General features: G+C 40.9%; 1 protein-coding gene across 6 annotated transcripts in view; it reads left to right on the top strand.

Annotated features, from left to right (window-relative positions):
* Positions 1-4628: 4628 nt before the first annotated feature.
* Positions 4629-18572, top strand: part of LHFPL2 (LHFPL tetraspan subfamily member 2) — a 130974-nt gene continuing 117030 nt past the window's right edge. For 4 of the 6 annotated variants that reach the window (XR_010886887.1, XR_010886888.1, XM_067315729.1 and 1 more), the window contains exon 1: positions 4629-4826. The gene's annotated coding sequence lies outside the window, so the exon portion shown is untranslated. Of the gene's footprint in view, positions 4827-9986; positions 10004-10264; positions 10486-12449; positions 12531-18572 lie in introns of those variants that run through there. The other 2 variants (XM_067315726.1, XM_067315728.1) reach the window with 2 other exon arrangements.

The following is an 18572-nucleotide window of genomic DNA, read 5'->3' as shown; positions in this document are numbered from 1 at the left end:
CCCATTTGTCTCTGGAGTTCTTGGGATGAGCTCCAATTCTAATATTGTTTTTCCAGCCACTGATCATTATGGTTCCTTGACAAAATTCTTTCCTCTTTCCTTCTTTCCTACAACAGCCAGTTAAAAAAAAACAAAACAGAAAAGTAAATATAATGCATCAAGGAACCTAAGGTGAATAAATTTGAAATTTACAAAGTTAAGATGGTTTTGCTCTTTAGTCTATCTACTTCTTCCAATTATAATATGTATACATGATGTTCCCTTTGTTCATTTTTACCTTGTTTTAGGCACCATATAGACATTTTTGTATCTTCTCCAATATTTCTTTAATAGTTTCCAGTGACTCTTCACAGACTAAGTGAGATTTTCATTTTGAGCCAAATAGTGTCTGTTCTGCTTGCCAACCTATACGTTATTTGCTGATTATTTGTATGTAACAGCCTCTTTGGTTGTACTTTCTGTTATCCTGCTTTGTCTGCCCAGACTATATTCTATTCTTATAACCTTCAGAGAATGTTTTTGGGCCACATCCAAGGCTGTATTTGTTCAGGTGAACTTCAGGAAATTTCAGGGTAAAATAATCCTTCATTCTAACAATCCATGGAGAATTTAAATAGATCAGTCAAAATGATATCAGGTATTACTATCTGGGGTTATAAGTAAACTGATGTTTAGGGAGGAAAACTGTCTAAACAAATGAATGCCTACAAAGTTAATACTTGGGAAGATCTATGAGCAAGAGGAAGGAGCATTATATCATCTTTTTCATGTAATATATTACATAATCTAAAGTGTGCTTGTTTGACATCTCAGTTTCCTGTTTCTATAATGCATGTGTGCTGAGTTCTGGTGATGGATTATTTGTTTGTGCAGTTGGGTTTCAGATAATCAGAATAAAAATGTTTAGATCTGCACATCAAAGCCAATACTGTAATTAGTTAACATTAAAGCATTTGTACTTTGATAGGAGGAAGTAACAAGTCCCTCATGCCAATTCCAAATAAATATTTATTTCAAATTAAGAAAATAAGATGCTACACTTAGATCTGTCTGGGTCCCAAATCTTGGCGGTATGCACAAACTCAATAAGCCTTTCTATGGATATGCATTTGCTAGACTAGATCTTGCTGTAGGTCTGTTTTACCAGTTCACATGCAGGAATTATGCTTATACAAGTATTAATTTCTTTATGCATTAACAGCTAGTCCTGCACATACCTTGTTTCTGTCTCAGCCTGTCTGCATTTTAACCTCTAAAATAGAAGTACTTGGACAGATTTCTGAACTCTTCCTATAATCACTGGAGACAGGTAGTTCTCCGCAGGGCAGCGCTGTGCTTGCACATATTAGCTGCTCCTTCCAGGCCTGCCTAACTATCAGAGTGTCCCAGTGGGCACTTCGGACAGTCCAGCCCTCTCTTGGGCTTCCAGAGTGCAGCTTCCTTACTTATTGGTCACAACTGCCTCCTCGTGACTCTTTTTTTAACCCCTTAGACTCATTTAGCCACACAAACTGACACACTGAGTTTGCCACACAAGTTTCTCTGTTCAGGGTAATATGGTAAATAGTAAGTGAAAAAATAGCCCAAATTAAAATGTTCTAAGCTATGGTTGCCTGTTATATACATGTAAATCATGTTTTTTATAAGTTGCCTCACAGTGTAGTATGGGTAATCATTTTCTTATTATCAGGAGTCATCATTCCTATTGGGTAATTACTTTATCCAATTGCTAAGCTTGCACACAAGCTCGAATTGATAGCAGCACTGTGTAACGGTGCCTGCTGTGTATTTTTAAATACTACATTTGGACATTTCCTCATGTGCGTTTCTGCCTCTCTGATATTCTACAAGTGTTTTGTTTGGTTTATCATTTGCACTGTCAAACTTTTAATTTCTCCAGTTGCAGAACTACAAGCATGAAATTTCATACTTTATGGGTCTTCACAGCATACTTTTGGGCCATATTGCATACTGGTAAGAAAGTTGTCTTCACTGTGCACAAGTGTGTCTGAACTCCAGCCTCCATGTGGAGATCAAGCCGTGAGTGTCTCTCTCCCCTTAGGCTTCTGAACACTGAATTCTCTCCTAAAGGTGAATAATTAATGGAAGAGGAAGAAAAGAGCTGCTACCACCACTGGGTCCACTAACACCACAACCATCACCATCACTTTTTGTACAACTAACAGTACCACTCCTTATCCCATCACTCAATTGCAGTGAAACGTATATGATTTGGACATACATGGATGCCTACGTTTAGATGCACAGGGAACTTTGTAAATGAATATAACAGATGCATTATTATTTATTTTCTTTCATTTTAGGTAATCTCTATTAAATCAATAGGCACTTCACTTAATCTTTTTAGTAGTTAATAGATGATCAGTGAGAAAAATGATCTTTGGTACAAGAATATTTGCAATGCAGTTTTTTATACCTTCCAGTTTCATGTTATTAATGGACCATCAAGGTTCTAACACATCCTTTTGAAATGGCATGATCTATCTGTTTGGGAAAACACTCTGATCCTAAAGTAATTGTGCCATCTATTACAAAGGCTAGCTCAAAGTGTATCTAAAGACTGGAATGCAAGAGATTTGATAGCTTTTGCAAATTAATATGTCAATTACATTCATTGTGTGTTATCAAATAATGTTCTGACTGCTCTGTTTGTTTGAAGTCTCCAGGGTTAAAATATTCTTTAAACAGATGTTTATTTTTGGACAGGCCTACTGAGTTGTCTCCTACTGTATGTTAAAGTAGCTACTCTCTGAGGTCAGAAACAGTTCAGCTTTACAAAGATACCCTTATTTTGTAGAAATGGAATCTTCAGAGTCTTTAATAGGAACAAACAAAAATATCTTCAATAAAACTTTTTTTGAATGATTCAATAGATGACTTGTCCCAATTGAAAGGGGAAAAGAAATGTAAAGATACAAGTTTGGACAATAAACAAAGTCATGAAAGCATATGCTCTATTTTCAGTAAGTGTAGTTATCTGTATATATGTTTTGAAAGTTTCTGTTACACAAGCATTATTATTGTTTATTTATTCTACTGCCTGCTTGTTTCTTTCTCCTAAACCTACATACTTAGGAAAATATTAACTGGCTTTTGGTTTTCTGAACAGCAGGCACTAATTACGAGGAAGGCCTGGATCCAGCAAGGGGACCTACTCAGATGGACTGTGCCCTGCACAGACCTACTGAAGACTTCGGAGACCCAAGCTGTCAGCAGGGCCTGCCTGCATGGTTCTCTCTGTACTGTCAGAGAGTGAAACAGTAATTCAGCTCTCTAAAAAAAGCAGAAACATAGCTGCAGGTAAATGTAGTGTTCATGAAAGGTAGCAGTCTGATAGCTATGAAAAGAGAACCTCTTGCTTATACCCCTGAGGAGGACAGCTTTAGGTTCAGCAAAGCAAATTTTACATTGCTGTAGTAGTTCATTTTTCCCCTGGAGAAAATATTTCTGAGATACCCGGAGTGATTTATTTTATTTACCCACTTAGTGGCTGGTTTATCTATTGCAACTGCCAGTTCCAATCTAGCAAGTGAAGCTGCTTTTGAGAAAAACTGCATGAAGTTAGACACCTGTCACCCACTTGAAACTATCAGTATATTACAGGAGGGCACAACAGCAGGGAATAGCACAGGCAAGCGGGGACACGTCCAAGTCTAAACTACAATTTTCTCTGCAGGTATTTGCAAATGCTTTAAATGAGTTTCACTGCTGGTAGACTCACATATGCTTAAACTAGACATCTTAAGACACTTTAAAAATTACAGAATTCTTGAAAACCTTGTGTCATCCGAATGCTGCTTTGAAACTGGAAGAATGTTAACTAGGATTTTAAAGGGAGACTGCTGGGGAACGGCTAGTTCTGAGGGGAAAACATTCCGTGAAGAGGAAATAGAGGCTTTGCTGACAGCTTTGAGACATTGTACTGCAATGTAAGTTGTATAATAGTTAATTACATTTTTTCAGAAGATCAATATGAAGAGGAATGTTTGGAAATGGGAGAAGCATTCCCACTTTGTATTTAATGCTTCTAAGACGAGGTGAAATGGAGCGGTAGTTGGTGCAAGAGGCATCAGATTCATTAGTTGTTTCTATTATAAGGATGAGCAGTAAAATAATTAATACTGGGCTCGATATTACCAATCGTGCAGGTCGGTGCCAGTTCTCAGCCACGTCAGTTGGAGGAGGGAGGTGAACGAAAGCCGGTTATTTGAACCGGCTTGACGATGGGCGAACATTTCGTTGCCGTAAGAGGACAACTGCCAGTGACTCGGTTGCCCGCACGCTGGCCCGCAGCCGCGAGTAGCGCCCGGGCTGCCCGCAGGGCGGGAGCGCAGCTGCGGCGGAGCCCGGGCTGCCGGGGCGGCCGAGGGGCCCCCGCCACCGGGGCCGCCGCGCCCCGCCACCGCGGGGCCCCTCCCGCGCGCCCCGCCCGGGCAGCCCCGGCGCGGCGTGGGTGGCGGTCGGGAGACGGCGGTGTCAGGGCGGGGGACGTCAGTGAGGGGCCGGTCCTGGGCCGGGCAGAGCCTCTGCGCTCCCTCCCCTCGCGCGCCTCCCTCCCTCCCTCCCTGCCTCCCCCGGCTCGGCTCGGCTCCCTCCTCTCCCCTCCCTCCCCTCCGCTCCGCTCCCGCCGGCCGGAGGCAGCCGGGTCGCGCTCGCCGGCTTCCATTCCTCTTCCCTCAGTGAATGGTCGCGGCGGGAGCGGGGGCAGGGCGAGCCCGGCGGGGCGCGGGACGGCGGCGGCGGCGGCGGCGGGAGCGGAGCCCCAGCGCCGAGGAGCCGCCGGGAGCGGGCAGCGCCCGGCGGAGGTGAGGCGGCGGCGGCGGCGCGGAGCGCGAGGGCGGCGGGCGGCAGCCGGAGCGTTTCCATTCATCGCCCGGGGGCCTGGGCGACGCTGGCTGTGAGCTCTCCTCCGGGAGAGGGGCTGTGGCCGGGCAAGCGGCCCGCGGGGCTGCGAGCGGGCGGGGGGCCGGGCACCGGGCACCGCGCCCAGGTAACGGCGGGCTCTGCGGGGCCGCGCTGTGGGGCAGGCGAAAGCCGCTCGGCGCCGCCTGCGCAGCGGCGGGCAGGACGGTGCCCGCTCGCCGCCCTCCCCGCGGGCGCGGGACGGCGCGTGGCGAGGCGGCGCGCCCGGGGCTAGTGCCGGCGCCGGGGGGCTGCCCGCGGGCGGGCGGGCGGGCGGGCGGGGCGCCGTGCTGCGCCCCTGCGGCGGGGGCGCCGCCGAGCCCGCGGCGCGCTCCCGCGGGGCGGGCGGCGCGCGTGGCCCCGGCAGGCCGGCTGCGGGGCGCGGGGCGCGGGCGGCGGGAGCGCGGCGCCTCTCGCTGCCTCCCGTCCGGGCACAGCGCCGCTGCGCGCAGCAGCCGCACGCGCCCGCGGGGCTGCGCCAGCCCCGGGAAGGCGCCAGCCCCGGGGAGGCGCCCGCCGCCGTCGCCGCCGCGTTTCTGGGGGAAGCCGCGAGGAGCGGGGGCGGCGCGACGCCGCCGGGAGCAGGGCTGCGGCCGTCTCTGCCCGCGCCCCCCGCGCTGGCGGCCGCCTGGAGCCGCGGTGCGGTGCTCGAGGGAAGGGAATTCAAAGCTCGCCTTGGCGCTTTGCTTGCTTTACCTCCTGCCTCCGGTGTATTTTTCCTTTCCCGTGTCTTTCTGGGCTTTGCTTTGTGGGGGTTGTTTACTGTTTGATTTTAGGTTATACGATTCTTCAGCAAAGGGAAAGAAGTGAATGACACAAGTATCAGTAAAGGTGTATTTGTTGTTTTAGGTGTCGTTGGGAAGGAACTTAGTGATATTAATGCCATTATTCTTTTTAAGATGGCAGAAAATTGAGTCCATAATTTAAAAGTTGTGAGTGCGCTGGAGTAATATCAAATAAAGCAACACGGGCTAAAAACGTTGTGTTCTGACAAGTGTAAATACTGCCAATAACTGATGGCAGCGTGGATGGATTTCTCCATTTCAGTAGGTTTACACTGAGCCAGAAATAAGCGTACTAGACGCTGTGAATGTGCAGATCCTGATGAGAGATTTATTACTAGGAATAGCTGAAACAATAAAAAGCTCTAGCTGATCTCATCTGGAAGAAAATATTATTTGTATTAATTAACAGTTTTGGCTTTCTTAGGAAAACATTCCTAGGCACTGTTACAGATACCTCAATGAAAATGTCGGCTCAGTCCCAGTTCTCTAGCTGGTTCTGGCTGTGCAAGCATACACCTGCTGGGGCCCTGTTGTTTTCAGTGAGGTTTGGTCACAGAAATCCTCTTATGGAGCTGTGACTCATCGAGGCCTTAATATATACAGTGCACAAAGAACAATCAATCAATATTCCTATTTAGTCTTCAGAATAAAACATGCTATAAAATATAATCTTAATTAACCTATGCCTTTTTCTTGAGTATTTTCTTCTCTTTCATCCATTCATAGATCATCTGTCTGTTCTGCTATGGCAGTTAGTAATAAGAGGATTTTAACTCAAACACAGTTTATGGGACCATTTCTTGATATTTTTTACATGTTATTTGCAACCACTACAACTTTAATCACATTGCTGCTTTCTTCACAAGTCTTCTCTGTCTGGGTCATGAGTTAGGTTTAATCAGTACTTAGAAGATTGCCCACTTAATCTTTTTTAGTTAATCATCTGTTTTTATTAAGCATTCTGGGAAATGCTTGGGTGATGATGTACCTGCATATCCAACAAGTCACAGTTGTTTGTTTTTAAGAACATAAATTACTAGGGCTGAACGTGACATTTCTGTATAAGAATGCTATATTCCTTTTTTCCTATTTAATCAATGTAAGTCCTCCACACCATCCAAGTCAATCTTCACTGTACTGTGCTGGTAAGTTTGCACCAGGAACGTTGAAGGCAAAGACTGAAAAGAAGCCAGTAATTGCTGTGATCCTTTTTCATGTTCTGTCTTGTAATTGTGAAAATTGCTTGTGCTGTTCTGTAATACAGTAGAATAATGATATATTAAACGCAATACACTATTGGGTCAGTAGAACCTTATTTGGACCAGAGGTGATCTTATAGTTGGCATCCAGCAAGAAACCCCGTATTTTGTTTTGCATACTTCAACAATGTAGACATTCTTGTTTAAATAATCATTGTGTTGAAAGGAGGATTAATTATTTTTATGAGTGATATGAAGCATACACAATTATTATTCATCAAACTTTATATTTCCAGCAGTTTTTACTATTAGACACATTCACCATCAATTGGATGACTACAGAATAAATGAGAAGCAGTGGACGTGAGCAGGGACTGCACTGAACAAGGAGGGATGGTAGCTCTGGTGGAGCAGTTGACTTGTTCCCTCCTTCGCCCAGCTCCATTCCTAGCACCTACTATATTTCTAGTTGTTTACTGTAGGCAACAGCCAGTTTCTAGGATTTTCCTCCTCAGCATTTTAAAGCCAACTCGTTACAGGGCAAGAGGAAAGGGAAGAAGTCTCCACACATAGGAACGGCTGGTAAAGTGGCTAGGTTTTCCCCTCACTATGCCTTCGTCCTAGACCTGTTTAATGAATCTAAGAGAGAAGGGGGCGAGCGTGGCTACTCCTCTGTCCCTCGCTTTGTCCTCCCTTCCTGCACACGCGCGTGCATGCACGCACAGGTATTCACACACACGGCTTCTCCTGTTGGCCGAGCGGTCTCACTACCCAGCCTGTGGGGAGAAGAGCAAAGACCAGCTTTTGAACTGCTAATGGTTTTTGGCAATGAGATAAGCTGTTTTGTGTTCCCATTCCTATCTCCCCATGAAGAGGGGCTCTCTGTGCCTTCTCATTTGCCTCTTTCCTCTCTGTTTTCAGTTCCTCCCTTCCCCCACAACAATTCCTATTTCTCTGCTTTCAGCCTAGGGGATAAATCATTCAGGGTGTCAGCATTTTGAACTTCCTTGGGAACAGGGGCAGAGGTGATGAGCTGCTGGAAGGTGTTGCTGGCTCTCAGAGCCCTTTCTTTGATGTAGAGACAGTTGCAGATGTGATTACAGCTGACAAGTCTGTTAAAATGATCCCAAAGACTTTTGTTTTGCTTGTTTCTACCTTCTGGTTTTCGAGTTTTCACAAAAATTGACAGGATTCTCCCAGGTGATGGGGCCCAAAATCTTTCCTGGAAATGTCGAACTAATATGATGCGTTATTCCAAAATTATTATAGTACATACAGAGGAACTGGAATTAAACTGAATACAGGACCATAGAAAAACAAAGAGAAAAATCAGTCTTCTATTACTTGTCATATTACATTGCCAGAGAGTAATGGTCATATACTCTAAAAGTAATAAATAAAGCCAGAAAACTGCAAGATACACAAGGAAACCTTACTTTAAGCTGATTTTCAAGGTCTTATTTTCATTTTCACATTTATACAGCTTCTAGTGCTAAGGAAGGCTTAATGAATCAATGTTGCTGAAGCAGCTGTACAGCTTCCTATGTCAATGGTGTCAATGTTCCATTTCAAATTATTTTGTCTTAATACTGTCTTGCTGTCTTAAAGACTGGAGGTGTTGTTACATTCATGTTTTGTACATGGTAACTATCATTTTATCAGTGAAAATGCCTTGTTTTGGATTAGCATTAGAGTTCATTCATTTGGCTAACACCTGACATCACATATTTTATGTGTGTGTTCTCATGCATCATTTATGATAAATCACCCTTAACTATGTTAATGCTGATGCTGTGTTCCAAAAAGTAACAATGTTTTTGTAGATAAAATCATTTAGTGGGTATTCACTTTAACAGTACAATTGATAATTCTTTTAAGTTGGACTGCGGTTTGTTGGCCTTTGTCTTGCAGGATTCCTTCTGATCCCAAGTATTTCCTAGGTTCTTCTGCTAAGGTGCCTGAAAAAAACACTGTTTGAGCTCAGTGTTCACAATTATAACTTGGACCTGGTGTGAACTGAACATTGCACTTGTTTATTAAAAGTCATGCAATTTTTAAGCCAGCTTCATTCAAGCAGTGGAACTTCTTTAGGTAGATGAGGCTTTGGGTAGCTGTGACATAACTTTCTGTCTTCAGCTTTGAGTTATAATCCCTTAAACCTGTTTGCAAGGATCACTTGTGATGTGGTAGGATAAATTCAGTCTCCATATTTGATCTTCACTTGAGATTGCAGGTAGGGTGCCAGCTGGTGCCATCTGTGTTTATGGATTTTGTAATAGTATTCACCAGGAAATTATCTGAAGGCCAAATCAGTTTACATAGGTCAGTGAATTGCTGTTTGCAAGGTTTACATCTAGGATCACAGAAAACAGGTTTTTCAGAGTTTGCATTGAACTTTCATTTCTCAAAAACTAACCTCTTTAGTAAAGTGCATGGTGGTGCTAATGCACTGTTTTTATGTGCTGGCAAATGCATTTGAGAGAACCTTTATTTTAATGACTACATACTCTTGTTTTTGTCTCTTAGCACATGCTGTGCAGGCAATAATTTTAGGGAGGAAAGCCTGTAGCAAAACATATAGTTTCATATATGGTGGTTTCTTCTTGAAACATGAAATAACTGGAGTATATGCAGTGCTATATGTATATGTCTGTTCCTGCAGTAAAGCACATTTAAAATATAAGATGTTGCAGATGAGAATAAAATTTGTTACCTGTCTGGAGTTTAACAGAGTAAGATTTGTACAGAATTTCAGAAGGTAGTTCTTTGTCTGCAAAGAAATACATCATCTTTCTGCATTTTGCATATAAATATTTAATATTTATGAATAGTATGTATTGAATTCTGCCTGTAATATTATCACTGGAGGGCACCTTATGCAAATACTATAGCCCTCTCAGTCTTTTATTTCATGAAGTAAACAAGACAGTAACTGTACATAGTTATCATGACAATAGCAGTTATTACTCTATTTATAGAACAGAACAGGCCCCTGATAACACCTGACCATCATTCTGCACAGCCGAATCTGAATAATTTAAAGTTTACACGAAAATTTTGGTTGAAAACTGACCTGTTGAAAAGGGAATTTCAAATGTAAGTTCTATTCTAAATAAGGTAATGTATTCTTGTGTGGTTTTTATATATTGAGATTAGTTGCATATATTTGAATTTTAAATTGTCATGTTTGTGGATTTGTTTCTGTATTAAAAAATGGTTTTAATTTAAAATGTCAACAGTAAGTGGTGGGCCAAATTCAGCATGATAATTAAATTATAGTTTTATGCTCAATAGAAAATTTATGCAAGGTTATGTCTCCTCTCTCTCTCTCTTTCTCTTTCTTAATATTTCAGTAGTACTTCTGCATTGATTTTTTTCAGTACGGCGATGGTCTGGTGTGGTTTACCTTTCAAGAGTTGACAAAGGTCTAATTTTTCTCTGTTTTAGGTTTTCTTTATACTTCTAGTACATGACAGACAGCTAGAGTGCAAGATTTTCCACAGACTGCCCAGCTGATTGCTCTGTTGAGGTGCTAGATAATTTAGCAGAGGCTGCCAGTTTGCAGAAATATCTATGAGGTTTGTGTTGTGCATACATGTTTGTTCAGTCATTAGTCATGATCATGACTGCATAAAATCAGTGTGATTACCTTCAACCAATCTTTATATCTGTGTGACCCAAAGCACATTCCATGACAGCCCTGACAGCATGAATTAGAGCTTGCCTTTCATCGCAACCAAATTTGGAGTACTGAAATATCCAGTCTTTCTTGACTGTGCTTAGTGCAAGAATGGGACGTGTTAAAGTGGAACAGTGAAAGTTTAAACGAGAGTGCAGTTGGAAAGAGCCTTTGGAATGCTCGAACCCATTGCTGCTCAAGCTGCCTGGATCAGCAGCATTTACGTAGTTTTTCTGTTGCATGAATTGCACAGTGGATGTGCAATCTGCTGCTTTCAGAATGCATCAGGGCATATGTACATATCCACTGTACTGCGCATGCATAGGACTCATCTGCTTCTAAGCCATGTTTGAAGAAGGCCTGGAAAAGGTCAGAGAGGAGGAGTCCATGCTTTCAGCACAATTCATCTAGCTCTTGGTCACTCCTAGCCTTCTTTTTTCCTACAAGCTTTTCAGATACGGGCAGGGAGAGGGTCTGGATGGATACTTCTCGTGTGAGCAGACTGCTTGCAACCTCATTTTTCCAAGGCAGCCCTGTAACTCTTTCTTGTTAAATCACTGGAAAAAGGAGATTCTACCTCAAGTCCTGGGGACAAGATCATAAAAAGATAGGATGGGAAGAGGACTCATGAAGTCATCTAGTCCATTCCCCTGCCTCAGATTAGGATCACCTGTATCTGTCATGTCTGAGTTGTTCTTAAGATACTCAGCAGTCTCCCTCACATCATCTTCCGATGAGAAAGTTTTCTTTTCCAGTTGTCTGATTCATACCTTTCTCGTTGCTGCTTAGCACCATAGCTACTCATTCTGCATCTATCTTGGACAGAGAAAACCATTTTTCTTCTTACAAAATGTTTTATATTTCTTCTTGCTTGTCATACCCTGTTTTTTCTTTAAGCTGAATTCTTTGTCTGACCTCATAGGTGCTGTTCTCTGTACGCCTGTTATTCTTGTTATTTTTCTTTGAGTTGTCTTTCATTCATATCTGTTTTGAAGTTTTCTGTCTGAATTAAGACTCTATTCCACATGAGATATTAATGAAGCTGAATAGCATAGAGTAGGATGGGTGCTGGATAGAAAGGTATCATATCTACTGGTATGTTGTTTGTCTTTTTGCTGCTCTGTGACTCTTCATGTTTGGATGGTGACCCACTACATCTTATTCCAAGCACAAATGTTCTAACATGTTGTCATCTCTTAACATTGTCTGCTAACGTAATAGCTGACTTTATTCCATCATAGAGATCCTTCCTGAAAATACTGAAACAAATATTTTTCAGATAAAAACCTTGCCTTAGAAAAAGGGAAGAATTTTTAATTAAAGCCCTTCTTTTTTTTAACCTTCTAATGATGCAAGTAGGAGAGAAAAACAGACAGGAAAATTTTCGGCCAAAATGTTTTCATTGGAGTACAAGTGATTTAATTTAGCCATGGTTATTGAAGTATCTGAGAAAAGGAAAATTTACTGTGACTCCCAGTGATCCTGCAGACTGGAGAAAGGAGTTCAAGCAGATGTTAATGCTTGGAGGGAAACCTCATTTCTTCTCAAGTCTTTCAGTTAATTTACAAGTGATGGAGTTAAGTTTTTTTTTTTCCCCCCCCCACAAAAAATATTGATCTCCACCCTTGTGTATTTCAGTAATATTAATACTAGGCCATTGTGTAATCCATGCTCATTGAAAAATGCAGTTTCAGGGATAATAGCTGTAGTTCAAAAAGTACAAGTTGTGTCTGATAGAGGAAAATAGAAAGGACCCATTCAGGCAAATTAAATAGGCATTACAAACACAGGAAGGTAGATTAAAAAAGAATTTGAGGACTAACCTGAGAAAAGAATAAAAATTAATAATAAATTCTTCTTTAGACACCTCAAGGACCAGGAAGTCTGCCAGCGAGCCTGTAGGGCCAACAGGTTATCAGGGAATAAAAGGAACATTCAAAGAAGGTAAGGTCGTAGTAAAAAGACTAAGTTTATTTTCTGCTTTTCTGTTCACTGAAGAAGAAATTGATGGAGGTTTCTCCACTGGAGTTCTTTTTTATGGGAGACTCATTAGAGAATCTGTCTCAAATTGAAATGCTGGCAGGAGATGTGGAAGAACTGGCAAAAATGAACAATAACAAATTGCCAGATTTGTATGGTATTCGACCAGGAGTTCTAAAGAAACTCAGCAATGAGCTAACTGGTAAATGTGGTGAGACCTTCCTTAAAACACTTTGTGAATGGAGGACTGAAATTGGCAAATGCTATGGCAGCTTTGGAAGGATCCCAGGGGGCTTTCGGAGAACTGCAGACCGGTATGCCAGGTGTCTGTAATATGCAAATACACCAAAGAGTAGACTTAGTGGAAACATATATAAAATATGAGGTACTGGGGAAGAGATAACATGAGTTTATCAGGGGCCAGTCATGCCCCATAAACCTAGAAGCACAAAAGTAACAGAAATCAAGTTGATTTTTAGGCTTCTTAGATTTCAAAAAGGCTCTTAAGGAAAGTAAGCTGTTATGGGGGAAAAGTGAAGCTTCTTGCATGGACTAGAAAGTAAAAAATAGAGGGTAGAAGTAAAGGATCTGTTGTCACAATGGAGGGAAGTTACCAGTGGAGGTGCATATGGATCTGTTCTAAAGTTTGCTAATGCTGCAGTGTTATTTAGGTAATAAACACGTGAATCTGTAGAAACACCTTACAAGATCAAGTAACCTGGCAATAAAACAGTATATGCAACTCGGTGTTGATAGAAAAAATGGTGAGGTATTGGGGGAACAGGAGGACAGACTTATCTTTTCATGTAAAGTGGTGGGTTCTGACCTGGATTATCACTTGAATATAAAATCTTAGCTTTATAATAAATAGTTCCATTAATATGTCAGAGTCATGAAAACAAGCTGAATGTTAGGAATCTGGGTTTTTGTGATTTTTTTTTTTTCTTTTAAAGAATACAATACAAATCTACCATTTGAATTCATGGTGAATCCATTTGAATCCACCCACATCTTGGCTGTTGTGTGCAGTCCTGAACCACCATCTCAAAAAGGATCTAGTAAAACCAGAAGAGATCCAGAGAAGTGCTGCAAGGACAGTCAGAGAAGTGTAACACTTTCTGTACAAAGAGAGTTAAGTTGATGAGGAAAAGAGACAACTGGGGGTGCGATGATAGTTTTATAAAATCATGAATGGCAGGACTTGGCTGATAGGGATCAGTCATTCATTGTCTCTCCCAGTACAAGAACTAATGTGCGTGTAAATGAAACTAGCAGGTGTCAAGTTCAGAACAACAAAAAGATGAGGTTCTTCACACACATATCAGTAAGTTGTGGAACTACACAGGATGTTGCTGATACTAAAAATTTACGCTGATTCAAAGGGAGACTGGACAAAATGAATGGAGGAAAAAGTCTGTAGAGGATTATTAAATACATAAGCATGACCTCTGACTTTGAAAGTCCCTGAGCTGCAAATTGTCGGAGGCTGAGGAGTATTTGGGGAAAGTATGACTAAATGCTTACACTATTCTTATCCTCTTCCCCAGACATCCGCTTTTGGCTGCTCTTGGAGACAGGGGTACTGGGCAGAAGATTTGACCCGGCATGGCTGTTCTTAAAATTTTTTATTTGTCTTTTTAAATCATAAAAACTCAAGACACACTTTTCTGTGAGTTAGCGTTCAGGGTAGCATCTGCAGATCTTGCACTTTATAGGCCCAAAGCCTCCTATTCATTTTCTTTATAATTTAAGACAGAAGTACATTAAAAAAAAAATTACCATGAACATTTGTCTGTGTCCTGCCAGTTGGCGTCAACTACAAATTATGTTTCATTTCAGTCATGCTAAACTGCCAGATGAGATAATACACATTGTCTCATTTAGGGAATCTAAACAGCTATGCCTGTAATCCTAACTGGGTTTTGCAGATTTATTTTCTCCAACCCTTGTGTGAAATTTTATTTAATATGGAGGTTTCTCCTCTCTCTGCCCTTCCCTCTTCTATTATAGATGCATTTTACCTGGTGACATGAACACAAAATATGCAATATTCCCTGCAGAGTTAGAAAAAAGACAGAAAGCTCTCAGATCTCTGACTGGGACAGAGAAGTATAGAAGGAGGAAGGTGCTGTGTTACTAATTCATCTATAGACACTAATTTACTAGATTAATTTAGAATGTTGATTCAACCGTACATCTTTAGGGTACTCACAAACAGATCAAAATGTGTAATCACACAGCGCAAAGATCTAGAATAAACACACCTTGTCAGCTCAAATTTTAATAAGTTAACTTTGTATTAGTAGGTTTTCTGCTATGTCAGATATTGCTTATCTGTACAGCTCTGACAATGCCAGACTAAGTATTGTTTGCCTTCCTTCAACTGGAGTAAAGTCTGCATGAATGCAATATCCTGTGCTCTGGCAAACTTGACATAAATGGGATTGTATCCACACCTGCTCTGGGGTAAATTTGTGTTGCTTGGTGATCATTCCCGATGGTGATGTACCAGATGGTAATCTGGCATTAATGAACATAGAGCTGTGTGTTGCACATGCATTCTTTACTTTTCCGTCATGTATTGATATATTTAACACCCTTTTGCTGGATTTTCCAAAATGGCTATGGAGGTTAAATTAACAATGCTTTTTACTTTAGCCCGTATCTGCAGGCTTCTTCATGACTTACCACCTACATGTTTCTTCTGCTCTTGAAATACTAAATAAACAATTTTATCCTCCATTTCTGTGTAATCTGAGGCATAGGGAAAAGTAACTTTGCCTGGAGATGTAATGTCTGTGCAGTGATTGTACTACCATAGAGCTTTTTTGTAGCAAATCACAGAATCACAGAATCACAGAATGGTTGAGGTTGGAAGGGACCTCTGGAGATCATCAAGTCCAACCCCCCTGCTCAAGCAGGGTCACCTAGAGCACATTGCACAGGATTGCATCCAGGCGCGTTTTGAATATCTCCAGAGAAGGAGACTCCACCACCTCTCTGGGCAACCTGTTCCAGTGCTCTGTCACCCTCACAGTGAAAAAGTATTTCCTCATGTTCAGATGGAAGCGTCTGTGTTTCAGTTTGTGCCCGTTGCCTCACGTCCTGTTGCTGGGCACCACTGAAAAGAGTCTGGTCCCATCCTCTTGACACCCTCCCTTCAGATACTTGTACATTATATGCCCCTCCTCAGTCAAGATTTAAAAAAAAAAAAAAAAAAAAAAAAATATATATATATATATATATATATATATACACACAAAGCTTATTTCCTGTTTCTTTTTTAGAAAGCACTGTTTTGTTTTAAAAATTATTTTCCCTTTGTTTCTTTCAAAGCCTCAGAAGCTCAAAACTCCATTATGTATCTCCCTATTCAGAAAGGAAACGGGTAAGGTAGGGTCAAGTGGTTTTTTTTTTTTTTAGAGTAACCATAGGTAATAAAAATAGCTAAAAACATCACATTAAGTAACAGCAAATAAGTACTGACTTCATACTCACAGATGTTGTCTAGAACAATCCTGCATGCAGGGCATTGTCCTCATAAAGAGTAGAAGGGATGCACCTTCTGGATGACTGTGTGAGGCTGCCTGCAAGGGCTTCGCATTGGGACTCCTAAATCCGGACTTCTACTCCTTTGTAAAAGCCACAGACTTCTCCTTTCCTTTCTCCTCAGTGTTTTTCTGTAAGCTTCATTTTTCAGGGCGTAGACTGTCTGTCGTGTTTGGATAGCCATGGACATCTCTTTCACTTGTGAGAAGCAAATACCATAACTCCTAATCTGTGGTTATTTCATTACCAGATTATAAAATAGTTTATTTGCTGGTCTTACAGTGAAATTAATGTCTTCTTTAAAAATAAATAAATATGCCTATCTACTGCTTCTGTCTGCTGTTCAGAACTGGCAACTTCATAAGGACATCTTTGCTGTAGGCTAACATTTTGGGTTTGCATACAACTGTAAATTATTTGATACCAGATAAGTTGTGTATTCTCATAACTCTGGATTTAACTAGTTCAAATTAAATGTTACTTTTGCTTTAACACTTGCATGCTGTTGCTGTATTAATGGTTGAGTAATGTAGTAATAATCTTTGTTTATGAACCAAGAGAGCAATGAAAATTGCTGTTCAGCCTTGTCTTTAGTGGGTAGAGGCTGATCCATGTTTTAAACTTGGTGAATCTTAATTTTTTTCATGCATACTTTATATTAGGGTTGTTGGCTTTTTTCTTTTTTGTCTTCATGTGACTAAGATAAAGATTTAAAGGAAAAAATTACTATATATGGATATAGCCAGCCTAAACTGTCTATGCTGCAAAAGCTGTTTTTTTTTTTTTTTTTTCTGAAAAGTTTGCATTCTCTCACAGTGGAATAAATGATTCAATATCTGGTGTGTCCCTCATGGTAGGGATTAGGGCCCTGCTGAGAGCCAATTTTTTGAATGATTCCTATTTTGTTTTGAAGATAGCATATGTAAGGTTTTTAAAAAGGGCAGTTTCATTGCAGTAATATTCCTTAGCTGTCGACCAGTTAGAGGAGAAGCAACCATTGAGTGAAAAATTTCACATTCCTTCTCTTCTAATTTCACATGATCAAAAAATACTTGTTTTCCTCTTTCTTTTTCACAGTGGTTTGGATATTTGTGTACAGTGTTCAGTAACTTCTAGGCTGGAACGCGTTGATCAGCACCCGCTTCTGTGATCACTGACTGTGGCTCAGAGATGCCTGCCATTCTGAAGGCTTTAGTATGTTGCAGTTAAAAAATAAGTGAAGCAGTCAACAGAAAACTTTGTCTAAAGATGAATCTGTTCCTGCTGTTGCACTGGAATTATCTGGGGAAGTAAGTCTGTGCAGAGGCCTCTAGCCATTCTTGCATCCTCAAATGCCATTGAGACAGACAGAATTCAGTCTGGAAATGGTGGTAGTTCTTGAGGTGCAGTTAACCATTTGCTGAATGTCTCTATTTTTCTAGCCATATGTAAGTGATTCGAGCATTTCTCTGGGTGGGTTAGTTGCTTCATCATTACTACGTGTGACTTTCTAGAAGGACTGTGTGGTCCAAGAGACCGCACAGATTTCCTGGATGAGGCCCACACTGTAGTTGTATCTGTTATTTATTATATCCTTTCAGAAACAGAAGATAAACTAGTTTCCCTAATGATTATGTTTTTTTCATATGGTTAAATGAGTCTCTGTCTTTAGAGGGAAGTCGTTTTGACTCCCTTTCACTTATTTGTCTGTGTCCTAGTGTTCTTACTCAGCTCAGTTGGAATATACACTGCCAAAGCATTTGTTTGTTCCAGTACAAGGTAGCTAGTGCATGTGTTTAAAACAACTATTTACATATTTAATATGAAAAATATTACAAATGCAAGTAGTTGTGTATACTGTTTTATGATCTTTAATATGATTGTAATAATAACCATGATAACTCATTACATAACATTTGAGATGTATTTCTAGTCTAAGATACATTCTTAATTTTATTTGATAAGGCACATGCAAAAAGTATCATTTGCCATAATTGACATGATTTTGTAAACTACTTTTAAAACTCGTAGCTGACTCTGGTGCAGAAGCAATATATTTCTCAGAACAGGAATCCATTAAGAAAATGCCAGCAGAGAGGGAGATCATAGTTTCATCCCTCATTCAGCATCAGAAGTAAGTTTTCTTAGAGAGGTCAAGCCTCCCAAATAAAAAAATATAAATGTGAAAATACTGTATTGCTTTTAGCTTGAAAAATGTTATTTAATACTATGTAGCTATACAGTTTAAACTAAGAAGCAAATAGGTCTGAAACATCTAAAAATTGTTAACATTTAAAGAAATGTGAGAATACGTAAGATCTGAGTTTGAGGTAGTAATGCAAAAAGATCAATTCCAGTTTAGTCTGCAAAAATAATCTACAGATCAAGAAAAAAAATGAGGTGTTTCTTCCCTGTTTTATAACGTGCCTTTCTGGAATACATTTACATTTGTTTGAATTGCAGTCAGTTTGAGGTACC

Source organism: Apteryx mantelli, chromosome Z, assembly GCF_036417845.1.
Source record: "Apteryx mantelli isolate bAptMan1 chromosome Z, bAptMan1.hap1, whole genome shotgun sequence".
Classification (NCBI taxonomy): domain Eukaryota; kingdom Metazoa; phylum Chordata; class Aves; order Apterygiformes; family Apterygidae; genus Apteryx; species Apteryx mantelli.
This window is presented reverse-complemented; position numbering and strand designations above follow the sequence as displayed.